At 48.9% G+C, this 21,847-nt stretch overlaps 1 protein-coding gene across 2 annotated transcripts in view; it reads right to left on the bottom strand.

The window, feature by feature from the left end:
• ZNF638 (zinc finger protein 638) overlaps positions 1-21,847 on the bottom strand; it is an 846,814-nt gene that overhangs the window by 427,890 nt on the left and 397,077 nt on the right. The gene's annotated exons all lie outside the window — the stretch shown is intronic.

Genomic DNA, 21,847 nt, shown 5'->3' with positions numbered 1-21,847 from the left:
AATGAAAAATGCAACTACCTTTGTGGTCAATCGGGGGCTCTTTGCATGTAACTTAACAAAAACCCACGCAACTACCTCTCGCAGCAAACTGCATGCACTTCACCACACAGCAACAACAAACATATCGCAACAGCACACGAGAACTCGCTTTGACCCTATATTAAGCTCAGTGCATGGTGAAAACCGTACTGAAGCTGCCAACAGGACACCATCTTCCCACTTCCTGCGCCCTCTTCACCCACTAACCCAACTCCACTCCAGTCAGTTTACAGATCTGCCTGAGACCAACTCCGATGGCGATTGTGCGCTATATAAATAGCTTTAACATTAGTAATTGTTAAGATTTATTTACAGAACTGTTAGGCAAGATTGTATGCAATACCCTCTGGGTGCACTACAACCACCTTGTTCTCCCCGCAATAGGAACCCAACCTTTGGTATAGGCCTGTACTACATAGGTTGGTAGTGTGCCTGAGCAGCCAGGCTTTTCTAAAGAGGGGCAATGTGCGCAGTAGGGGGGGTTACACAGATTCACAGTGACAAGTATCCAAATAAACACTTCCACTCAAGGTTTGATTAAACCATTAATGTATTTAACAGTCAGTTGGAATAAGCCTTCTTCAGAAGGGCAATATACAAGTAACACAAATACAATCCAAAATGCACTTAGGTTCTCTAAATCAGCAAATACCCATTGGGTAATGGCACAGACCCTTCCGTACCTCAGGTGACTTAAATAGCTAGGTCACTGTGGACATTAATATATCACTGTTGCAGTGATGAGATGAGCGTCAAAGAAAAGGGTTATAGAATTGTGAGGGAGAATTCTCATAAATGTGTTAATTCCCCTTCTACCTTAGAGACCCCCAGCACTTTTGGTTGGACTTTAGGACTTTTTGATCCCTCATAACTTGATTTTTCTCGGTTTTTCTTTTGACTTTGGAGTCTGACAGACTCCATAGGCATCGTCTTTACATTGTGACACAGCACCTTCAGTGCAGTGCCACAGGGAAGTCTTACATTTCCCAAAGGTTTAAATAGCTTCTCTTGGTGAAACTACTGTTTCCAAGAGCAGTGAGGCGAAATTGACTTTACATGCATTGTGCAACTTTCTAGACCCAGGACACACACTCTTACCATAGGGTGCTGGAGGGGTTACCTAGTATCCCCTTTGTCTAGTTTCTCATAACATTTTTATGTTACCTTTTCTACAATTAATGGCTGGTGGCAGTGGTTTACTTTTTACTACCATGATGTGTCGTTACCGCGGGCTGCGTTCGTAGCTGCAGTAAAGCACCCATCGGTGCCCATTTCGTCAAAATGGCCCCGGTCGTCTTTTTTGCCATTTCTTGCTGGAAAGGTCCTTCTTGAGATTTACTCTGCGCGCCAAACCAGGTTTGGTCTCTGTTCATTTTGCCTTTAGCAGGATTCATGAGTGAAGCCCGCTACTGGCTCCAGGAAGCGAGGAGATGCCCGAAACTCCGTGCTTAATCCCCTTGGTTACAGGAATGCACCCAACGGTGATTGGCTGGCTGTTCGGCAAGGACAGCCACCCTGCTGTGTGACTGACAGCTAGGCTGGAATGAATGGGAGTAACCTGCATAAAAGGAGAGGCTTTTTGGCTTGGAAGGCAGAGACCACTGGACGAAGGAATCTGAAGAACTTGGAAGAGATGCCTGCTGCAACTCCTGAACCGTTGGTTTGCATGGTGAAGCCCTGCTGCTGTGCTGAAGCTTAGTATTCGCCTTGACTAAAAAACCCTGCAATGACTACTCCCATTGAGATGGTGGGACCAATCAACTCCAAAGTAAGCCCGTTTGGACATCCTCTGAGCTTGCTGTACTTCCACTGCGCTGCTGCTGGAACCGAAGTGCCACGGGGAGGAACACCAGATTGAGTGTGTTGCTTTTAAGTGGGACCCAAGTGCCAGGAAGATCCTCTGGACTTCCCCGATGTAGGACTGACCACGCCTGAGCCACCTCAGAGTGCTGGACCCCAGATGCCCGGCAAGTCTGGAGTGGTATCTGAGAACCACGGTGTTGCGAATTGCTGTCGGGTGCGAGGAACTGAAACACTGAAGAACCGCTGAATTGAAGTTTGCCTATTGCTGCTGCTGACCTTCCCATTGCAGAGCAGGAGTCCCCAGACGTCCTCCCTCTTGTCCCCATGATAGGCTCAGGAACAGGATCTGCATAGCTGTACAGGAACAGAAGCCAGCTGGAAACATTTATTCTAACCGGAGGTACTATACAGTCTAAGAACTTAACTCTTGTAGCCTTACTTGCTTCTCAGTTGAGGCCTGTCTTGGTTACCCTTGAAGAGTTGCTATAGAGTTGCCCCTCGCAAGCCTCCCAGCTTGTGGCCCTTCAAGTTTTCTGTTTTCTACAAACATTTCTAAAAACATTGTGCAAGACTTTTTACCTACCTGCAAAGCTGATCTTCAGCTCCCCTTGACATTGTGCAATTAAAATTGGCTGCCGTGGCTCCCTGAGAGACTCCTCTTCACCTCCGACTTTGAGTGTTGGCCACAAAGGGTTAATTTACTCTGCATTGGAAGGTTTTAAAAGAACTTGCCTGTTTGTGTATTTGTTAACCATTTTTTAATTCCCCTATTCTATCCTTTAAACCAAACTCAGTATTGCCCTAAATGTACCAGTGATAAATTAATGTCCACAGTGTCCTAGCTATTTAAATCACCGAAGGGTGTAGGAAGGGTGTCTGTGCCATCCCCCAATGGGTATCTGTTGTAGAGATACTATAAGTGTGCTTTGAAGTGTATTTTAATTGTTATATATTGCTTAGGCTTATACAACAGACCGTGAAATACATGAATTGTTTTATCAACAAACCTTGAGTGTTTATTTGAATAACTGCTACTGTGGAACTGTCACAACGTTACTGCTCACATTGACCACTCAAGATAAGCCTCGGTGCTCAGCCACACTACCAACCTGTGTAAAACACACTTCTACCAAGTTTGGGTTCCAATTGCCAGGAGGTCAGGGTTGCTGTAGTGCTCCTAAAGAGTACTGCATACAATCTTGCCTAACAGCCTAACGGCCGCCGGTATTTTTTTTGCAAGGAAGTACCCGAGTACACTCCAGACCCTCCGAGAACTCTTTGGGACAAGCTCTATCACGCCTTTCCATAGCAGCTCCAGGACATGGTTCTCCCGACGGGCCACCGGTGGAATACAGGGACACTTCAGTTGAAATTCCAGGGTGTGTCCATGGGCAAGAGCGTCCAGCACCCAAAGGTCGGTGGAGATGGGTCTCCCATACGCTGATGAAGTTCACCAGCCGGCCTCCCACCATTGTGGGGGTTCCCGATGCCACGGCCGGTTCAATCCTACTTGGACGTCGAAGGGCTGCCCTGGAGTCCCTGGCGGCAACGTCGTCCTCCGAAGTTCTTGGAACAGCCCCTGTTTGTTTCCTGGGCCTAAGATCGGGAGAGTCGATGGTAATAATTGGAGCCCCCAGTGAAACCTTTACCTGAGGGCCGAAAGGATGGCCTCCAATGTTGAAGAGTGCCCATAACCAGAGCGGTCTCCGTGTCTGGCTTCATGGCTTGCAAAGACTCATCCACGGCCGTCCCAAACAGATTGTCGAAGGGCATGTCCAACACCTGTTCGACTGTTGCCCATTTGGCTGAACCCCGCGTTGGCGATGTCCATGGCCACCGTGATGGTGTGGTCTGACGCCACCTCCCCGTCCTGCAGAATTTACAGCACCTCCGACCTCTTGTCAGGGAGGAAGTCCAGGAGGGGAGCGATCTTGAACCACAACTCCCAGTCGTAGCGCGCTACGATGGTGTTGGCGACCTTGATGGTAGTCGCCGCAGAATCGATGACCAGTCCCGTGGCATCCAACTTCTTTCCCTCGCTGTCTGGAGAGGTGGCTGCTGCCGAAGAAGAGCTGCCCGAGGACGATCTCTTGGCCGCCGCTAACACCAGTGATTCCGGAGACGGCTGGGCCCGCAAGCACTTGGGCGCAGAGTGCGGCACACTGTACTTCTTTGAGGCAATCTTTTTTCCCAGGCCCTTAGGATTCTTCATGGACAACTCCTCGTCCCAGATGTCATCCAGGAGCGGGACCCAGAGGATGGTCTTTCTCTTCGCCTCGCGGCATTGATATAAGAGTCCCTCCTCCTCCATGGTGAGCTGAAAAAGTTCCAAAGCCCTGGCGATCATCGATGGGAACAATCCCATCTCGTACAGCGGTGAAGACCTAGGCGGCAGGTCCCCTAATCTGCCGTCGTCTGTGCCAGTCATCGCTGTTAGGGAGAATTCTAATTCTATGGCTAATTTTCCTTACCTATAGAGTCCCCCAGAAGTTTTTCTGGATTTGAAGGGTTTGTTTTTTTCTCCTGCTAAGAGTGAGACTTTTCCCATTTTTTGTGTTTAATGTCTATGGGGTTTATCTCAACCTCATAGGAACCATCTTTATACACGTGTTACACAGCACCCTCCGTGCACTAACACAGGGGTGTCAGTGACCCCCAAACAGACTCCATATCCTGGGACTGACTACTGTCTCCCAGGGCATGTAAAGTCCCCATTGACTTTACTAGTCGATCTTTATGAACTAAACCAGTACAACCCATCTTACAAGGGTTAATTTCTCCTCATGTTCATTTTCGAGGGGGTACCGTACAGTCCCTCAAAAGTTTGTGGCCGGTGGCAGTGGTTACTACCACAAATATTCAGCCGCAAATATTTCCCTATGGGAATTTCCCACTGTTCAAGGCTACCACATTTACTGACAGCCTCTAACATAACGCCGGTTTATTTTTCTTAACTTTACTCCGGTAGGTTTTATTTGCCAGAACCTTCATATAAATTCTTTGTGTCTTTCTCCAAGATCCTAACCCAGATCGGGGAACCTTTGTCCTTTTGGCGGGCTTCTGCCAAGAAGCCCTCCTTTCGGCGCCACCGAGTCTGGGGTGGACCCATTGTGTGGGAGGGGGAGTAGGCCCTCTGGACAGGGTTGCCTCAGCAACCCAAGTCGCACTCTGCCCTGATAGGCTGGAGGGTCTCCCGCTAAGATGACCACTCCACTGTGTGAGTGACAGCTAGGCTGTATGAATGGGGGTCTTTTTGCATAAAAGCAGGGTCCCGAGGACTCGAAGAGCAAGAAGTCGCCACTGGAACTAAGAAGCCAAAGAGGAGAGAAGCCAAAGAGGAGAGAAGCCAAAGACATCTGCAACAACTGAGCCACCAGTAAAGCCCTGCTACAGCATCTCACCACTTTTCTCCACACAACGAGAGAAGATCATCTTCAAGAGCCTTCTTCCCTTGAGCTGGTGGGGCCAACCAGTTTGCCAATCGCCTTCCAGGACCTGCCTTGGTCGAATCGCCAGTGCCCTGCACTCGGAGGCTGGATAGCCAGGCACCAGTCTACCACAACCGCGATTTAAAGGAGCGTGCCTTTTAATCAGTTTTGGCATCACCGCGGCTGGCTTCTTCCCTGGGCAGTGCAGTAACTGGAGCCTTCCTCCACGACGAGAGCCTCTCTTCCTCTGCTGGACGACACGAACTGCAGGAACTGCCAGGAACCACCGCGACTGCAGGAGCCGCTTCCACTTTTTCAGGTACATTGTTCAGCCAGGCCTCCGGTTTCGTGGGGTATTGCTAAAGGGGTTTGAAATCCTTTACCTACCTCCTGGGTTGGCCATCCCTTTCAACGAACCTTGTCTTTCACGTCTGCAACCGCCTTTTCGAATCGTTTAAAAAAAAGACTTGACTGCAGCTACAAGAACATTTTGCTCCTAGGCACTTTGCCCTGTACCACTGCCTTCTCTAGATTGCTTCTCACCTAGAAATGTGTCGGTGCACCCAACTCTTATAACCACCTTTACCCTTCCCTCTTTTTAAACTTGTAAAGTGCCATTTTGGTCAGTTTTCACCCTAGTATTATACATGCTAAAGTACTTCCTTGCCTAAACCTGTAAACAATCTTATTGGGAAGTGTTGCTAGGGTGTTTAAGAGTCTATTCCTGTATAACTTGTGCTTTCCCTCCCTCGTGAGAAATTGTTAGAGTGCCATTTGTGTTTGGTTTTCACTGCCATTTTGCTCAGTTTTCACTCTTGCTCAAACTTGTCTACAATTTAATCAGGGAGTTGTGTATACTTGATTGATTTTAACTTGCTTTAATAACTGATGTGGTGAACTAGAAGTGTGTAAAATAAATATAACAATGCATTTCTTACCGTAAAAGCATTTTTGATAGTTGTATCTGTTTAGATTCACATGCTGTGCATAGTCCGACATCCAGTGGTCACTGCAGAGTATTTCATTTTGTTTTTCGTAGTCGAAAAGGGGTCGACAAGGCGTGTCTGTAACACTATCCCTATAGTGACGTGCAGTGTACCCACAGTCCCTCAAGCGTCAAGGTCCCTCTGTATTTTTTCTGCCCTGAGGGAGCCTATTAGAAGTGAGTGAGTACAGAAAAGAGATATAGAAGTCTATGTTCCTTCCATCCGGGAGGAAGGGTGGGCGCATGTGAATCTAAGCAGATACAACCATCAGATGCTTTTACCGTAAGTAATGCATTGTCTTCTGATGTTTGTTAATCTGCTTAGAATCACATGCTGTGCATAAACTAGCGAGCAGTACCCAGAGTTGGAGGTGGGTTGTGAGAAGGACAGTGGGCATCTAGACAGTGTTTTGTAAAGGTGTGAACAGAACTCCAGGTTGCCGCTTTGCAAATGGACTCAAGAGGGACATTTCCAATGAAAGCTATGGAAGCCCTGGTGCCTCGAGTGGAGTGTGCTCTTGGCTTGAAGGGTAGTTCTCTCTTAGCAAGAGAGAACAGAGTGATGCATTGTACAATCCATTTAGAAATGTGGATTTCGAAACTGCATCTCCTCTTCCTGCTGCCACCGAGACAAAGAACTGATTAGTCTTTTCAATGGTCTAGTTCTTTACATATAAAACATCAATGCTCTGCGAACATCCAGTGTATGCACGCTCTTCTTACCTTAGTTTGAAGGATTTTGAAAGAACGTTGGTAGTTCTATTGACTGGTTGACAACGAATTTAGAGATACATTTTGGTGTAAACCTAGGATCTGTGCGTAGAAGCACCTTATCCTTGTGAACTGTAACAAAGGGGTCTAGTACAGAGAGCGCTTGTAGTTCACTTACTCTCCTAATGGAGGTGATAGCCATTAGAAAAGCAGTCTTAAGAGTGAGGTCTTTAAGTGTTGCTTTGTGCATGGGTTCAAAGGGAGACCCCATGAGCCTGGTTAGTATCACATTTCGGTCCCATCCGGGAGCGGGGTTCGCTATGGGAGGGTGGATCCTCTTCACTCCTTCCATGAAGGCTTTACTAACTGGGACTTTCCACCATGACACTAAGTTGGGAAGTGGTGTATGCGGAAAGTGCAGCTAAATGGACTTAGAGTTAAACACCAAGCCCGAGTCTAGTAGGTGAGTCAGGTACATAACAATTTGTGGGAGAGCAGTCAACTGGGTTGATGCTCCTTCCCCTACACCAGATGACAAATCATTTCCATTTGCTAGAACAGTGACAAGTGTTAGGCTTTCTAGCCTCCCTGAGAATGTCCATGCATCTCTGAAGGAGTTGCAAATGTCCAAATTCTACGATCTCAGGAGCCAGGCTGCTAAGTTCATGGTCTGAGGGCATGGATGTAGTGTCCTGCCCTTGTTCTGTGACAGCATGTTGTACGTGCAGGGAAGTTTCACTGAAGGAGATAGGGCCATCTGAAGTGAGCGAACCAAGGTTGTCTGGCCCACATAGGGGCCACCAGTATCATGGTAACTTGTTCCTGGTGCATCTTGTGCACTATCTTGTTGAGCAGTGGAGTCGGGGAGGGGAGCATAAACAAATTTCCCTGATGGTATCGATAGACCGTGCCCCTTGGATTGGTTCTGGGGTACCTGGAGGCGTAATCTTGGCATTGTGAGTTCTCCAGAGTTGCGAACAGATCTATTTGAGAATCCCCATTGTGTGAAGACGCCAAAGACGATGTCTTCGTGTAACCGCCATTCGTACTCTGAGGGCACAGGGAAGTCTCTGCTGAGTTCGTCTGCTAGCAGATGGACTTCCCCTGGTACATGTTAGGACAGTAGGAACATGTGTTTGAGAGCCCACTTCCAGATGTTCTGGGACAGCTTGAACAGTCCTGGAGAGTGAGTGCCCCCCTGCTTGTTGAGGTAGTACATGGCTGCGGTGCTGTCCTTGAGGACCATCACTGTCTTCCCTTGTAGGTGTGCCTGGAAGGCTTTCAGTGCCTTGAAAACAGCTAGTAGCTCCAGTAAATTTATGTGCTTGGATGCTACGCTGGAATCCAGACTCCGTGAGCAGTCTGATAGGACAGGTGAGCCCCCCATCCTGTGAGGGATGCGTCTGTGGTTAGAGTGGCTTCCACTACGGGGGTGGAGAATGGTTTCCCTATTACCAGGTTTTTCTTCGACCACCACCGTAGTGAGAACCAAGGCCTGCGAGACCACCACTAGATCGTCCCATTGTCCGCTGGCCTGACACCACTGGCTGTTTAGACATTCTTGCATTGGGCGCAGGCGCGCAAGGTACCAAATAAATCCATGACGCCATCATTCCTAGTAAGCGCATTGCTGTGCGTACTGTCACCTCTCGACCGGCCACACAGGGATTTGAAACAGCATGTTTTGGACCCTCTCGTTGGAGGGGAAGACAAGGCCGTCCTTTGTTCGAATTAGAGCCCCTAGGAATTGTTTGATCTGGCTGGGGTCTAAGCTGGACTTCTTCTCGTTGATGGAGAAGCCCAGTTGAAACAAAAGGTCTACAGTCTTTTGGTTATTTGAGAAGCATGTTTCGTAAGAATCCCCTGTTATGAGCCAATCGTCGAGGTAAGGGTATACTGGGATGGACAACCTGCGCAGGTGGGCCGCTGCCACTACCTTCGTGAATACTCTTGGCGCTGATGCTATGCCGAAGGTTAGCAATCTGAACTGGTAGTTTTTGCCCTCTATCATGAACCTGAGGTATTTCCTGTGCACTGGCAACATTAAAATATTAAAGTATGCATCTTTTATGTCCAGTGTTGTCATGTAGTCTCCCTGTGAAAGCAGGGGGAATACCTCCTGTAGTCACCATACGAAACTTTTGAGGTTTGACAAATTTGTTCGCTGGGCGCAAATCTAGTACAGGGCGCATTGGTTAAGTCTTTTTTGGGTACAAGGAAGTACACTGAATAAATACCTTCTGTTACCTGTGATAGAGGCACAACCGCTATAGCTCCTTTTTCTAGTAGTTGGTCCACTTCTTGAAGAAGGATGGCGAGGTGTTCTGGCGACATGCGTCGTCCCTATGGGGGTCTGTACGTAGGGGAACTGTTGAATTCTATACAGTAGCCGCAGGCTATGGTTGATCGTACCCAGCGGTCTGATGTTATACCCTCCCATTCTGGAAGAAAGGATGTTAACCAGCCCCCGACCGGTGAAGCATGGGAGGGGACCCCGAATCTGAGTCATTTGGTGTTGGTGGCTTGGGAACCTCTAGGGGTGGGACCCTGACCTCTTCCCTTGCCACGACGTTGTCCTCTTTGGTTATATTGTCCACTGGTGCCTTGGTTAGAGGACCAGTTACCTGCAGAGTATTGCTGCTGCTGTTGGCGTTGGCCTCGAAAAAAACCTTTGTTGCCATAACCACGTTTGTTGGCAGGCCTTGAAATTTGATCTAGTGTCTTGATTGGGTCAAATTCCTTCTTTGCGGTCTCTAGTGCCTCATCCACCGCCTTACCAAAGAGGTTTGCATCTTCTATAGGTTTAAGAGATGCTTGTGTTTCAGGTTTAAAGCCTGAATTACCTAGCCATACATGGCGTTTGAGTAGGATTCCTTGGACTAGGGAACGCCCAGCCGTGTCTGCAGCATCCAGAGTATTTTTAATGATGCTTTGGTTGACTAAGGTCCCTTCAGTCACCGTGGCTAGAAGGCGAGTACGACAATGCATTACTTACCGTAAAAGCATTTCTGATGGTTGTATCTGCTTAGATTCACATGCTGTGCATAGGTCCGACATCCAGTGGTCACTGCGGAGTATTGCATTTTGTTTTTCGTAGTCGAAAAGGGGACGTCGACAAGGCGTGTCTGTAACACTATCCCTATAGTGACGTGCGTTGTACCCACAATCCCTCACGCGTCGAGGTCCCTCTGTTTGTATTTTTCTGCCCTGAGGGAGCCTTATAGACGTGAGTGAGTACAGAAAAGAGAGATATAAAGGAAGTCTATGTTCCTTCCATCCGAGCGGGGAGGAAGGGTGGGCGCATGTGAATCTAAGCAGATACAACCATCAGAAATGCTTTTACGGTAAGTAATGCATTGTCTTCTGATGTTTGTTAATCTGCTTAGAATCACATGCTGTGCATAGACTAGCGAGCAGTACCCGGAGTTGGCGGTGGGTTATGAGAAGGAACAGTAGAGAAAAGATGTCTTAATACTGCCTGTCCCACCTGGGAGTCAGATCTAGAGTGTGCATCTAGACAGTAGTGTTTTGTAAAGGTGTGCACAGAACTCCAGGTAGCCGCTTTGCAGATGGACTCAAGGGGAACATTTGCAATGAATGCTATGGAAGCCCCAGTGCCTCGAGTGGAATGTGCTCTTGGCTTGAAGGGTAGTTCTCTCTTAGCAAGAGTGTAACAGAGAGTGATGCATTGAACAATCCATCTAGATATAGTGGATTTTGAGACCGCATCTCCTTCTCTTCCTGCTGCCACCGAGACAAAGAACTGATTAGTCTTTCTCAGTGGTCTGGTTCTTTCCATGTAGAACATGACAGCTCTGCGTACATCTAGTGTATGCAGACTTTTTTCTCCCGAGCTGGAAGGGTTTTGAAAGAACGTTGGTAGTTCTATAGTTTGGTTTACATGAAATTTCGAGATGAATTTAGGTGCAAACCTTGGGTGTGTGCGTAGAACCACTTTATTTTTGTGAACTGTTACAAAGGGGTCTAGTACAGAAAGAGCCTGTAGTTCACTTACTCTCCTAATGGAGGTGATAGCTATTAGGAAAGCAGTCTTAAGGGTGATATCTTTAAGAGTTGCCTTGTGCATGGGTTCGAAGGGAGGGCCCATGAGTCTGGAAAGTACCACATTTAAGTCCCATCCGGGAGCTGGGTTAGCTATCGGAGGGTGTATCCTTTTTACCCCCTCCATGAAGGCTTTGATAACTGGTATCTTCCACCACGACACTTTAAGTTGGGAAGTGGTGTATGCAGAAAGTGCCGCTAGGTGGACTTTAATGGAATTGAATACTAAACCTGAATCCAGTAAATGGGTCAAGTATAGAATAATGTCAGTAGGAGAGCAGTCAACTGGGTTGATGCTAGTACCTCTACACCAGATAACGAATCTTTTCCATTTGCTAGAATAGCAGTGTCGAGTATTAGGTTTTCTGGCTTCCCTGAGGATGTCCATACATCTCTGTGGGAGTTGTAAATGTCCAAATTCTATGATCTCAGGAGCCAGGCTGCTAAGTTCATGGTCTGAGGGCATGGATGCAGTGTCCTGCCCTTGTCTTGTGACAGCATGTTGTACGGGCAGGGAAGTTTCACTGGGGGAGATAGGGACATCTCCATCAAGTGAGCGAACCAAGGTTGCCGTGCCCACATTGGGGCCACTAGTATCATGGTAACCTGCTCCTGGTGCATCTTGTGCACCACTTTGTTGAGAAGGGGAGTCGGGGGAAAGGCGTAAACAAATTTCCCTGACCATTGAATCAACAGACCGTTCCCCTTGGACTGGTTCTGGGGGTACCTGGAGGCGTAACTTTGGCATTGTGAGTTCTCCAGGGTTGCGAACAGGTCTATTTCCGGGAATCCCCATTGCGTGAAGATGTCTAAGACGATGTCTTCGTGCAATTGCCATTCGTACTCTTCGGGCAGGGGGAAGTCTCTGCTGAGTTTGTCTGCTAGCAGATTGAGTTCCCCTGGTACATGTTGTGCTAGTAGGAACATGTTGTGTTTGAGAGCCCACTTCCATATATTCTGGGACAGCTTGGACAGTCCTGGAGAGTGAGTGCCCCCTTGCTTGTTGAGGTAGTACATGGCTGTGGTGCTGTCTGTGAGGACCATCACTGTCTTTCCTTGTAAGTGTTCCTGAAAGGCTTTCAGTGCTTTGAACACCGCTAGTAGTTCCAGCAGGTTTATATGCTTGGATGCTAAACTCGGAGTCCACACTCCGTGTGCCGTTTGATGGGATAGGTGAGCCCCCCATCCTGTAAGGGATGCGTCTGTGGTTAGAGTGGCTTCCACTGCGGGTGTGGCAAAAGTTTTCCCTAATAACAGGTTTTCTTTTGTCCACCACCGTAGCGAGAGAACCAAGGCCTGCGAGACCACCACTAGATCGTCCCATTGTCCGCTGGCCTGACACCACTGGCTGTAGAGCCACTCTTGCATTGGGCGCATGCGCAGGCGCGCGTGAGGTACCAAATAAATACATGACGCCATCATCCCTAGCAAGCGCATTGCTTTGCGTACCGTCACCTCTCGGCCTGCTACATAATGGGGAATTTGAAACAGCATGTTTTGGACCCTCTCGTTGGAGGGGAATACGAGGCCGTCCCTTGTTCGAATTAGAGCCCCTAGGAATTGTTTGGTTTGGCTGGGGTCTAAGCTGGACTTCTTTTCGTTGATGGAGAAGCCCAGTTGGGACAAAAGGTCTACGGTCTTTTGGGTATTGGAGAAGCATGTTTCGTAAGAATCCCCTGTTATGAGCCAGTCGTCGAGGTAAGGGTATACCGGGATGGATAATCTGCGCAGGTGGGCCGCTGCCACTGCCAGTACTTTCGTGAATACCCTTGGTGCAGATGCTATCCCGAAGGGTAGTACTCTGAACTGGTAGTGTTTGTCCTCTATTTTGAACCTGAGGTATTTTCTGTGCGATGTCAACATTAAAATATGAAAGTATGCATCTTTCATGTCCAGTGTTGTCATGTAATCCCCTTGTGATAACAGTGGGATTACCTCCTGTAAGGTCACCATACGAAACTTTTGGGGTTTGACAAATATGTTCGCTGGGCGCAGATCTAATACAGGGCGCATGGTTAAGTCCTTTTTGGGTACAAGGAAGTACACTGAATAAATACCTTCTGTTACCTGTGATAGGGGGACGGGCTCTATAGCTTCTTTCTTCAGTAGTTCTTCCACTTCTTGAAGAAGAATGGAGAGGTGTTGCGGTGTCATGCGCCGGTTCCGTGGGGGTTTGTACTTCGGGGAACCGTTGAACTCGATGCAGTATCCGTGGGCTATGGTGGATAATACCCAACGGTCTGACGTGATTCCCTCCCATGCTGAAAGGAACGATGTTAGCCGGCCCCCGACCGGTGATGCATGGGAGGGGACCCGAATTTTCGGGTCATTTGCTGGTATTGGGCGTGGAACCTCTGGGGCTGGAGCCACGACCTCTTCCTTTGCCACGGCGTTGGCCTCTTTGACTGAACTGGGTGTTACCCTGGTTGGTGGGCCAGTTGGAGCCAGAGTAATATTGTTGTTGTTGGTTCTGCTGCTGTCTTTGGCCACGAAAGGAGCGTTTATTACCATAGCCTCGCCTGTTAGGGGGCCTAGAAATTTGATCAAGAGTTTTGATGGTATCAAACTCTTTTTTAGCATGTTCTAGGGCCTCATCTACTGCTTTCCCAAACAGATGCGTCTGTTCAATGGGTTTATTTATGAGGGAGGCTTGGGTTTCGGGCTTAAAACCTGAATTGCGTAGCCAAACGTGGCGCTTGAGAAGTATTCCCTGCACTAGGGAGCGGCCAGCCGTCTCAGCGGCATCTAGGGAGTTTTTAACGATGCCCTGGTTTACCAGTGTGCCCTCTGATATTATAGCTAGCAGGCGAGAACGCAGAGGTTCAGGTGCTTCCTCTGCTTCGCTGCGCAGCTTGTTCCACTGTGCATCTGCGTAGCTAGCTAAAAGTGAGTTGTTATTAGCAATTCTAGTGGAGAAGGCGGCGGAGGTCGTGATTCTCTTCCCCAGTGCGTAGAGTTTTTTGCCTTCTTTGTCTGGAGGTGCTTCACTAGTGGATAGTGGCACCCCTGCTCTTTTTCTTGTGTTGGTAACCACAAGGGAGTCCGGAATAGAGTGTCCTCTGATGTATAAAGGGTCAGAGGATGAAGGGCTGAAGAGCTTTTCTATTCTAGGGTTGACCCCTCTTACTAGAGCTGGGTTAGTAAGGGAAGGAGAAATTCTTCTTTTAATAGAAGCCAGGAGAGGAATAGATTGGCTAACAGGGGCTTTTTCTTTGATGACTTTTTCTACAAAGTCGATGTCTGGAAGAGTTTCCCCTGTATCAATCTCAAAATGCGCTGCTGCCTTGCGCAATAGTGCATTGAGGGAAGGTTGGTCATCTATGGGAGAGGAGTTCCCATGTGAATCCTTGAGAGGAGAAGGGAGAAAGGCATCAGGGTCTGAATGTACTGATGGGGATTGCCAAGGCTGCACTGACGGTGAATGCCAGGGCTGCGAGGTAGCTGTATCCTCTTCAAACCCTGTAGGAGTGGTGTAAGGATCTTCTTCGAAGCCCTCTTCCTCAAGTTCTACCTCTTCTTCTCCACCCAAACACTCCTCATCTTCTTGGAGGTATTGCTCCTCCTCAGTGAGGTCAACCAGCCTAGGAATCTTGACTCTAGGGTCATCCTGTGGCCATTCTCTTTGTCTTTTGTGAGTGGGTGGGTCTTGGTTTCCTAGAAACCTTTCCATTTTCTCCATGCAAGAATGGAGTCTTTCAAGGGTCTCATGGGGTACCCCTGAATAGTCTAGAGGGGGAAAATTAGTGTTTTCGCCTTCGAATCGTTTCGAACGCTCCCACAGCGTCGACGAGAGGTTCCCGTCTCCTTCTGAAAAGCCTTCAGGTAGTTCGGAAGCGTCCTTTGGAGAAAGGGGCAGTTCCTGGCTACTTTTGTGTTTTTTCGACGCGGTATTCGACGTTTGTTTCGTCGTCCGCGTACGTTCGTCTTCGGCGACAATTCTCGCTAGGCTCTCGGCCACGATTTTGTCCGTCGAGGGCTTTGGTGTCGACGTTGTGTGCGTTGCGCGTTGTACCTCGACGGTCGCTCTATGGAGCGTTGCGTCGGATGTTTTTGGGGTAGCGCCCGTGTTAGATGGAAGCCCAATCGCTGGTCGCGGCTGCGTTTGCGGGTGGGGCTTGTGACCTTTACGGTCTGCGGTAGACGCCGGAGTGCCCTGCGTCCCCTTCGGCGCTGATGGATCCTTCGTTCTCGACGAAGAAGAGCCGTGGGTAGTGTGTTTAGCCTTATGGGGTTTGTGTGCGTCCTTGTCGCCGGGGTGTTCATCCCCATAAGCAGGGCGTGAGCCGAGCCCGTCGGGGCCGGGGACGGACGACGAGGAGCGTGAGCGCTCCTTCTGGGGGTTCATGACTTCCGTAACGGACGTCGAGTTATCGCACTCCTCGTCACTTTCAGTAACAGCGGCAGCGGGTGAGGAAACTGACTTCGACATCGCGTAGTCTGCCCACCTCTTAACCCTACGTTCTTTAAGAGTCCTGGGTTTTAAGAGCTTGCAGGCTGCGCAGCTGTTCTCTATGTGATCGAGGGGTAAGCAACGATTACAGAGCTTGTGCTTATCTTTCCAAGTATATTTGCCCCTGCAGCGTGGGCAAAACTTAAATGGTGTCCTCTCCATAGCGGAGGCAATAATAGCTGGCGATAACAACCCCAAGGGAAAGAAAAGGGAGAAAGAAAGACATTCTCAAAGAGAAGAGACAAAGTTCTAACCCCCACTCTCCCTACTGTAAGTTGGCCGTCGAGGCCAGGCCACGTGTTCGGCAGCGCCGAAGGATCTCCTCCGCTCTTCCTCTCCGTCGAAAATAGTTCGGCGGAGAAACAGCTTCGCAGCTAACGTCGAGGGGGAGGGATCGTTACCAGTATATTAAGTTATGACAAAAGGACCGAGGTCCGTGGTAAGTATAGCAATGTCTCTCTAGGAGCTCCGCGAAAGGCGACCAGAAACTGGGCGGAAAAAAACAATCTGAGGGACCTCGACGCGTGAGGGATTGTGGGTACAACGCACGTCACTATAGGGATAGTGTTACAGACACGCCTTGTCGACGTCCCCTTTTCGACTACGAAAAACAAAATGCAATACTCCGCAGTGACCACTGGATGTCGGACCTATGCACAGCATGTGATTCTAAGCAGATTAACAAACATCAGAAGTAGGGGTTACAGTACCTCCTCAATGTCCTTACGTAGTTTGCTCCATTGTGCATCAGCGTATCTTGCCAGCAAAGAGTAGTTGTTGGCAATTCTTGCGGAAAAGGCAGCTGAGGCTGTAATCCTCTTTCCTAGGGCATACAATTTTGTACCCTCTTTATCTGGTGGTGCCTCGCTAGTTGACAGCGGGACCCCTGCTCTCTTCCTTGTATTTGCCACCACTAAGGAGTCTGGTACAGAGTGGCCCCTGATGTATAACGGGTCCGATGGAGAAGGACTACATTTTTCTATCCTCGGACCCCTCTGATCAACGCGGGAGTGGATAGTGAAGGAATAATTTGTCTCTTTACTGAGGAGGGGAATGGTTTGGCTGACAGGGGGTTTCTCCTTAATCTTTTCTACAAAGTCTATGTCAGGAGAAGTTTCCCCGGTTTCCATCTCGAAGTGCGCTGCTGGCTTGCGTAAGAGTGCATTAAAGGTAGGTTGATATATAGGAGATGTATTCCTAATAGTTGAGTCTTTGGGTGGGGACAGGTTTATGGCTTCAGGATGTGAAAACACTGATGGGGACTGCCAGGGCTGTGAGGCGCCTTCTTCTGGGTCTTCTCCGAAGCCCCCCGCGACCCCCCCCCCCAACACCCATATCCGGGTTGTCTTCAAAACCTTCCTCCTAGGTTTTGTTCCCCTTCATTGCCTAAGAATTCGTCATCCTCCTGAAAGTGGGGGTCTTCTCCAGTGAGGTTATATAAATCTTCATCCTCTTGGGGGTGGGGGGGGAATCAAACAGCCTGGGGTACTTGGCCCTGGGATCCTCCTGAGGTCCCTCTATTGATCTCTTGGGTGTTGGAAGGTTCTGAGTCTCCATAAATCTCTCCATTTTGTCCATACAGAACTTTAGTCTCTCTAGGGTTTCTTGAGGTACCCCGGAGCGGTCAGGGGGAGAAAAGGGAGGGCCTTCCGTTAGAAAACGCTTCGACCTTTCCCAGAACGTCGAAGAGAGGTTCCCCTCGCCTTAGGAGCAGTAACCGACTCCTCTTTCGCCGTCCGTCTCTCGCTATCGGTGGAAATAATCTGCACCAGGCTCTTGACAACTAAACTGTCGAGGACGTTACAGGCGTCGCTTGCTCTACGCCGACGGGCGCTCTGCCGGTGCGTGTCTGGTGGTTTAGTGATAGCGCCCTTATCTGGGGTCGCGTTTGCAGTTGCGAGGGGGGCTTCAGACTCTTACGGTCTGAGGAGGCCGCCTGTAGGACCTGCGTCTCTATTGGCGCTAATGCTCTCTTCGTCTTCGACGAGGAAGAGCTGTGGGTTGTGTGTTTATGGAAGTGTTTTCTGTGTGCATCCTTGTCGCCGGGGTGTTCATCCCCATAAGCAGGGCGTGAGCCGAGATTGTCGGGGCCGGGGGCGGACGAGGAGCGTGAACGCTCCTTAGAGAGGTCTACGACTTCCGAAACGGACGTCGGGCTATCACATTCCTCGTCACTTTCGGCGACGGGTGATGAATCAGACCTAGACATGGCATAGGCAGCCCACCTCTTGACCCTACGGTCTTTCTAAGTCTTCGGCTTAAGGAGCTGACAGGCCACACAGCCATCCTTTGTGGTCGAGGGGCAAGCAACGGTTACACTGTTTATGCTAGTCTTTCCAGGTAAATTTGCCTTTGCAATGCGGACAAAACCTAAATGGTGTCCTCTCCATAGCTGAGGAACAGATTGCATGTGACAACCACCCCGAAGGAAAGGGAGGGGAAAGGGAAAGGCATTCTCAAAGAGAAATAAATGTCCCACGACCCCACTCTCCCTACTGTATTTGGCCGTCTAGGCCAGGCCACGTGTTCGGCGAACAACCTCCTCCGAAGGCACCGCCGTCGGAGATCTTGATCGGCGGTGAACAGCTTTGCAGCTACAACGCCGAAGGAGGGATGCAAGTAATAAGTTAAGGGCAACCAAAGGTCGAATAAAGTTTTTTGCAATGTCTCTCGAGGAGCTCCGCGTATAGGCGACCAATAGCTGGGAAGAAAAAAAATCTGAGGGACCTCGACGCGTGAGGGATTGTGGGTACACTGCACGTCACTATAGGGATAGTGTTAGACACGCCTTGTCGACATCCACTTTTCGACTACGAAAAACAAAATGCAATACTCCGCAGTGACCACTGTCAGACTATGCACAGCATGTGATTCTAAGCAGATTAACATCAGAAATATTCTTTTTAATACAAAGCTTTGGTCAATGTTTCCTTGTGCCATAGTATTGTAGTCCTATTGTGTAAACCCTGAATAATGCTCATCTCCCTCGAGATAAATCTGACTGCTTAGCCACAGCTACCAACTAAATCTTTGTGGTACAGACTGACACCAAAGGGGATTTATTGCATATATCTGTAGTCTTAATCTTCTGTAGTCCTCCCTAAGGGAACTGCACAGGATTCTGCCCAACAATCGCTGTGTCTTCATCCATCCCCTCCCTCAGAGGGGGAGAGAGTGAAGATGAGGGCAAAGGGGGGGGAAAAAGGGGGGCAATCAGGTGGCGGTTGAACTCTTCACTTCTTGGAGGCTCCCCCGTTGCCCAGGTTTCGGGCAGGGCTGCCGAACGATCGGCATCCTTGTCAGTATCTTGGAGGCCAGCGTGTGCAGGGCTGAGAGGATGACCACCGAAAGGTCTCTAGGGAGGAAGCCGAGGTGGGGTTGGCAGCTGAGGTGGCTGCAGGATAGGCCGCTGGGGCACCGGCTCTGCACCCAGGCAGTCGTCGCCCTGATGATACTCAACTGTGTCCTCGCCGTCGGCATGCTCGTTGTAGGGCCTGTCCCCCCTACGTTCAGCTCCTCCTGAACAGGTTGCAGGCCAGTCAGCTCCTCTTCAGAGGAGATCCGAACCCTGGAGGGCCACCACACCTCACCCCCCTTTCATCACCTCCAGAGACGAAGGTCTCAGGGGAGCCGACGGGCATCTTCTCCGGAGTTCTCTATGGGCTAGAAAACCATATCCCTCCTGGGAGGAAGGCACACTCTCGCCATCGTGAGTTGCGTCCTGCAGACCCACCTCGGCGGCCTTTGCCAGAGACGCAGCCACCCCCTTGATGGAAGACTGGGCCTTCGCCGGGTGGACCTGGGCCGGAACCTCGTCTTGCTTAGCCTTTTCCTTAGGGGGATCGTGCAAACCCCGATCCACCTTGGTCTTCTCCGGTATGGCAGACTTGGGCCTCTCATTGACCAAGTGATCAGATTTCCTTTTGGCTGAAGATAATGGGGGCTGACTGGTGCAAGAGGCTGGAGACTAACGCACTGGCAGCCGGGGAGCCCGCCGCAACCGCTCTCCTGGTGAAAGACTTGTGGCGCTTAGCCTTCCTCAAAGGTCTTAGAAGCCCGCTCAGCCTACTTGGAGCTGGGAGAGGCATGCTGCTGGAACCACCGCCAGAGCAGGGGCTGTTCGTCATGAATTACATGCAGTACCCTCTTGGACCACCACATACAATTAGGACTACAGGTGTAAGCAAAACCATCCTTTGGTATAGGTCTGTACTACACAGTTTGTGGTAACGAGCTGAGCTTCCAGGCTGATCTCAAGAGGGAATGTAAGCAGTAAAAGGGGTTACACAAAGGACTTACAATCGCAGTGGTTCAAGTAGACACTTCCACTCAAGGTTTCTTTGTAAAACACTTATTCATTTATTAATCAATCATTTGCAAGACTTTCACTAGGAGGCAATTTATCATACACACACTTCAATACCCAACCAATAAGTTTCAGAACAAATTAGGCTCCCCTGAAATAGGAGCAAAATGGCATTTCAGTTACTTTCAATGAGTAAAAAGGCACAGGTAGGCAGAATAGATCACAAATACTCTTAGGCAGTGCAAATAGTTTTAGTTCACTAGAGGACTCGATTCAGTTCAGTCGGTCTAGGCTAATGTCAATGGACTAGTGTCTTGGATAGGAAAGAGCAGTTATTGAAATAAACGTTAATTCTTTGCCAATGTGCTCAGAAGTAGTTTGTACGAAAAAGAAACATGTTGGGTCACAAGCCTATTAGACCTGCAATTTTGGAAAGTTCTGCGAACTTTCACCGCGAGAGGTAAGTTCCCTCAATCGGGTTGACACTAGGGATGTAAAGGTATAACGGTATACCGTTAAGATACCGTGAACTACTCAATTGAACAATAATAACCGTCACATTGTTAATACAGGTATACCGTGTATACCGTTAAGTGTGCTTTTCAATCTGATTTGGAAAGCTGCAGTTAGCAAGTGCTGCACAGTCTTGGTCTTGCACTGTTGGATGTGCCATCTGCCAATTAGTTTCAGTTGGAGCAGTTTTTAATGCCATTGCATAAACTACACGTGCCTGACACAAAATCAATACGTTAGCAATAGGAAGAATAAATACAGTGCCAAGAAGGAAAAGGGTTGACTTTGGGTTGGCGGCTTTGGGGTTTATATATGTATAATGTATAATGTTTGCTAAACATATGACAATGGGGGATGTCCCTGGTTCTATCATTGAATTAACATATAATAAGTCATACTGCGAAATTCACTCATCTCTATGGGTATTCCCTGCTGCCATACCAAAGGGTGACATGTCCTTGGTTACTGAACACCTTTTGGCCCACAATAAACTAAAGGCTGTAACGTAAAGAGAGCGTGTGTGAGTATGCGCACAAGCTTATACTACTACCATCAGCCTCCATTGATCTGGGGCATGCATGTTATACATATGACAACACGTTAATCTTCACCAGTAGCCAGTGGGGGAGCTAAAAGCCTAAATGACCACTTAAGAAAAGCTATTCAGTTTGCTTTGCCAGTCGCAGCAGGGCTCTCCCCCTCCTCCTCTCCAAACATGTGTTTGGTGGAAGCAAGGGGTGGCATTTCAGTGAAAAGTATGTTGAAAAGCCCAATTCGGGCTCTGTGTGCCTGGTTTTGTTTGTGATAAATCTGACAATTTATGACCTTTTAGAAAATATTTGCTAAGATTGGTTAACTCCACCTGCTATACCGCGATAACCATGATATACTGTCATTTTGCAAGAAGGTTATCGTACCGTCATAAAACTAATACCGTGACACCCCTAGTTGACAGTACCTTAATATTAAGAACAAGATGCAGCAGAAGACGTTGGTTCCTGGCAGATGCTGCAGATCTCACTGTTGCGGAGCCTCAGTCATGCACACAAGAGGGAGGACGTCGGGGGAACTCATGCACTGCACAGGATCGTCGGAAAACAAAATGGAGTCACTTCAGTCATCAAGCACACAAGCTGGTGTCCTTCCCCTTGGTTAATCTTTACCAGCAAAGAGAATGGTATCCAGGTGGCTTACAAGTTGATTGGGCCTACCAACTCAATGGAAGAAGTCATCCTTGAAGGGGCTCTGTCGAGATGAACTTGGCAATTCGGACCTACAGCAGGGCTTCACCGGGCAAACCAACGGTCCAGGAGTTGCAGCAGCTGTCCTCTTCAAGCTGCTCTTGGTTCCTTCGTTCTAGTGGTCGACTCTGCTTTCCAGTCCAAGGTACTCGCCTTTTATAACAGTTTTTTCCCTTTCATTCCAGCCTAGCTGCCACTCACTCAGCAGGGTGTCCTTGCCGGACATCCTGCCTGCCAATCACGCTAGAGTGCATTTGGGTCTCCTCGGAGACTAAGCACAGGGAGTTTCGGGCATGGTAGTTCATTGTA

This window comes from Ambystoma mexicanum, chromosome 6q, assembly GCF_040938575.1.
Source record: "Ambystoma mexicanum isolate Mex_15411 chromosome 6q, UKY_AmexF1_1, whole genome shotgun sequence".
NCBI classification, from domain to species: domain Eukaryota; kingdom Metazoa; phylum Chordata; class Amphibia; order Caudata; family Ambystomatidae; genus Ambystoma; species Ambystoma mexicanum.
Note: the sequence above shows the minus strand (reverse complement) of the source record. Positions and strands in the feature narration are given on the sequence as shown.